The sequence below is a fragment of the Gorilla gorilla genome, chromosome 2 (assembly GCF_029281585.2).
Source record: "Gorilla gorilla gorilla isolate KB3781 chromosome 2, NHGRI_mGorGor1-v2.1_pri, whole genome shotgun sequence".
Classification (NCBI taxonomy): domain Eukaryota; kingdom Metazoa; phylum Chordata; class Mammalia; order Primates; family Hominidae; genus Gorilla; species Gorilla gorilla.
In genome coordinates, this window is record NC_086017.1 from 146,520,343 (window position 1) to 146,525,202 (window position 4,860).

The following is a 4,860-nucleotide window of genomic DNA, read 5'->3' on the forward strand; positions in this document are numbered from 1 at the left end:
GGGAACCCCAGTGGTAGTAGACAAACTAAGAAAACCAAAATAATACAATAAAGACATTGAAAATTAATCTGCTTTTGAAACCACAGCCTACAAAGTAGTCCAAGACCTGCTTTCTAAACCTAAACATGTGACTGCCATTCCAGATGTAGAGGAGAAAGAGTAGGGCAGAAAGAGTATTTGAAGAAATAATGGCTGAAAACTTCCCAAATCTGGTAAAATACACAAATGTATAGAACTAAGGATCTAAGTGAACACCCCTGAAAATAAACCCAAATAAATCCATGCCAAGGCACATCACAATTAAACTTCTGAAAACTAAAGATAAAGAAAACATCTTGAAAATAGCCAATGAGTTACCTGTATGGGAATACCCATTGGAATGATGGTTTCTCATCTGAAACCATGGAGGCCAGAAAGAAGTGGCACAATATTTTTTTGATACTGAAAGAAAATAATTGTAAAAACACAAATTCTGTATCCTGTGCAACTATTCTTCAGGAATGAAGGGAAAATGAAAACATTCTCAGACACAGAAAAACTGAAAGAATTCATTATTTGCAGATAAATCCTTAAAGATTGGCTAAAGAAAATACTTCGAACAGCAAGAAAATGGAAAAATAATGTAGTTTCAGGAAGGAAGAAGGAACAATGAAAAAAGTAGATATATGAATGGGTACACACAGCTAACTACCCTTTTCCTCATGTATTTTATACACCATATTTGATGACTAAAACAAAAATTATAACACCATCTGACATCTGAGACAATGATATTTAAAAGTGGAGAAGGTAAAGAGATCTAAATAGAAGTGAAAGTTTCCACACTTCAGTGGAGATGGCAAAATGTTGATACCAGTTGTAGTAGGCTGAACAGTGGCCAAAAGATGCCCATGTCCTAGTCCCCAGAACCTGTGAGTAGGTTATCTTACATGATAAAAGAGGCTGTGTAGATGTGATTAAGTTAAGGGTCTTGAAATGGGGAGATTATCCTGGATTATGCAAGGGCTCAATGTAAACACCAGGGTCCTTATAAGAGGGAGAGAAGGATCAGAATCAGAAAAAGGAGATAAAAGAATGGAAGAAGAGATCAGAAAGGAGAGAAAATTCCACTCTTCTGGGTTTGAAGATGAAGGGAGGGACCACAGGCAGAGGAATGTGCAAAGCCTTGACAAGCCAGAAAAGGAAATGAATTCTTTCCTGAAGCCTCCAGAAGGAATGCAGCTCTGCCTTGATTTTAGATCTCTGACCTCCAGAGCTATCATAGAATAAATTTATGTTGTTTTAAGCCACTAAATTTGTGATAATTTGTTACAGCAGCAACAGGAAACTGATACACAGTAGACTCTTATAAATCACATATGTATACTATAATGTCAGAGTAACCACTATGAACACTATATAAAGCGATATTACACTAGGAAACATAGCAAATAATCAATCAATGTAATATACCATATTAATCGAATGAAGACAAAAAAGCACATGATAATCTCAATTTTATACAGAAAAAGCATTTGACAAAATCCAAAACCCTTTTGTAATAAAAAGTCAACAAACTAGGAAGAGAAGTGAATGTCTTCAACCTGCTAAAGGGTATTTATGAAAAACCCACAGCTAAAATAATTCTCAACAGTGAAGACTGAAAGCTTCCCCAGGAGATAAGAAACAAAACAAAGATGGCTGCTTTTGCCAATTCTATTCAACATTGTACTGCAAGTTCTAGCCTGGATAGTTAGTCAAGGAAAAGGAATAAAAGGCACCCAAATTGGAAATGAAGAGATAACATCATCCCTATTCAGAGATAACATTATGTTCTATGTACAAAATCTTAAAGAATCCACATAAAGCCATAAACAAATTCATCAAAGATATATAGGATACAAGATCAACACACACACAATTTATTGTATTCCTATATACTTGCAACAATCTGAAAATGAAATTTAAAAAACAATTATATTTACAATAGCATCAAAAATAATAAAATATTTAGGAATGAAATTAACCAAGAAGATGCAAGACTTGAATACTGAAAAACTACAAAACATTCTGAAAGAAATTAAATAAGACCTAATAAATGAAATGACATCTGTTCATGGATTGGAAGACTTAATATTGCTAAGATGGCAGTACTCCCCAAAGCAATCCACAGATTCAATGCAAGCCATATCAAAATCCCACTGTCTTTTTTGCAGAGATGAAAATGTCGATGCTAATATTAATATAAAATTGTATGGGAATTTTAATAGCCAAGACAATCTTGAAAAAGAAAAACAAAGTTGGAGGACTGGCATTTTCAGATCTCAAAGTTTATTACAAAGCTACAAGTAATCAAAACAGGGTGGTAGTGGCATAAGGATAGAAAAAAAGATTAATGGAATAGAATTGAGAGTCCAGAAATAAAGTCATGCATCTATGGTCAATTCATTTTTTGACAAGGGTACCAAGATAATTCAATGGGGAAAGAATAGTCTCTTCAACAAATGGTTCTGGAATAACTGGATACCCGCTTGCAAAAGAATGAAGTTAGACCTCTACCCATGCCATATACAAAAATTAAGATGGTTCAAAGACCTAAATGTAAGAGCTAAAAATATGAAACACTTGAAAGAAAACATAGGGGTAAATCTTCACAACTTTGGACTTGGCAATAGATTCTTAGATATGACACCAAAAGCACAAGTAACAAAAGATAAAAAATAGATAAATTGAAGTTCACCCAAATTAAAAATTTTGTGCTTCAAGAGACACTATCAAGAAAGTGAAAAAACCTGACTTTTTAAAAGTCAGGAAACAACAGGTGCTGGAGAGGATGTGGAGAAATAGGAACACTTTTACACTGTTGGAGGGACTGTAAACTAGTTCAACCATTGTGGAAGTCAGTGTGGCGATTCCTCAGGCATCTAGAGCTAGAAATACCATTTGACCCAGCCATCCCATTACTAGGTATATACCCAGAGGATTATAAATCATGCTGCTATAAAGACACATGCACATGTATGTTTATTGTGGCACTATTCACAATAACAAAGACTTGGAACCAAACCAAATGTTCAACAACAATAGACTGGATTAAGAAAATGTGGCACATATACACCATGGAATACTATGCAGCCATAAAAATGATGAGTTCATATCCTTTGTAGGGACATGGATGAAACTGGAAACCATCATTCTCAGCAAACTATCTCAAGGACAAAAAAACAAACACCGTATGTTCTCACTCATAGGTGGGAATTGAACAATGAGAACACTTGGACACAGGAAGGGGAACATCACACTCTGGGGACCGTTGTGGGGTGGGGGGAGGGGGGAGGGATAGCATTAGGAGATACACCTAATGCTAAATGACGAGTTAGTGGGTGCAGCACACCAACATGGCACATGTATACATATGTAACAAACCTGCACATTGTGCACATGTACCCTAAAACTTAAAGTATAATAGTAATAAAATTTTAAAAAAAGAAAGTGAAAAAACCTACAGAATGGGAGACAATATCCTCAAATCATGTATCTAATAAGTGACTAGTATCTAGAATATGTCGAGAACTCTTACAATTTACCAATCAAAAGACAACTCATTCAAAAAATGGGCAAAGGACTTGAATAGATGTTTCTCCAGAGAAGATATACAAATGGACAAAAAACACATGAAAAGATGCTGAACATTATTAGTCATTAGGGGAATGGAAATAAAAACCGCAATAAAATATCACCTCATACCCACTAAAACGGCTGTAATCAAAAAATGGAAAATAACAAGTGTTCCTTCCTCAAAAAGTATCAAAATTACCATATGAGCCAGCAATTCCATTCCTAGATATATACCCCAAAGAACTGAAAACAGATGTTCCATCAAAAACCTATACATGAATGTTCACAGCAGCATTATGCACAATAACAAAAAGTGGAAGTATCCCAAATGTCCATCAACTGATAAATGAGTAAATGAAAATTTGTTATATCCATGCAATGGAAATATGATTTAATCATTAAAAGGAATGAACTACTGATACATGCTACAACATGCATAAACCTTGAAAACATTATGCTAAGTAAAAAAAGAGCCAGATATAAAAGGTCACATATTATATGATTCCATTTATATGAAATATCCAGAATAGGTAAATCCACAGAGAAAGCAGATTAATGATTGCCAGGGGCCATGAGGAGGGGGCAATGAGGAGCGACTGCTTAATAGGTACAGGTTTCCTTTTGTGTAATAAAAATATTTTGGACCTAGTAGAAGTGATGGTTGCACACTGTAAATTACTAAATGTCACCCAATTCCGCACCTTTAAGTAGTTAATTTTATGTTATGTAAATGCTACTTTTAAAAGAGCCAATCCCCAAATCACATACTGTATGATTCCATGTATGTAACATTTGTGAAATGATAAAATTTTGAAGTGGAGAACAGAATAGGGGTTGTAGAGTGGCAGAGTAAGAGATAGAATTGTGCGTGGTTATAAAAGGGTGGCTGCAAAAGGGATTCTTATGGTATTGCAATTGTTTAGTATCCTGATTGTGATAGTGGATACACAAACCTACACAGGTGATAAAATTATATAGAACTTAATTCATACACACAAGTATAAGTAAAACCAGGATAACTGAGTAAGGCTAGTGGATTGTATCAATGTTGATATCTAGATACTACTACACTATAGTTTTGCAAAATATTACCATCCAGGAAAACTAGGCATAGATCTCTCTGTATTATTTTTTAAAGCTGTATGTGAATCTATAGATACCTCAATTAAACAAAAAATATGGTATAAATTAATCCAAATCAGTAATCACAATATAAATTAATTAAAATAGCATCTAAATACATCAAGGTCACCAAGAGCCATA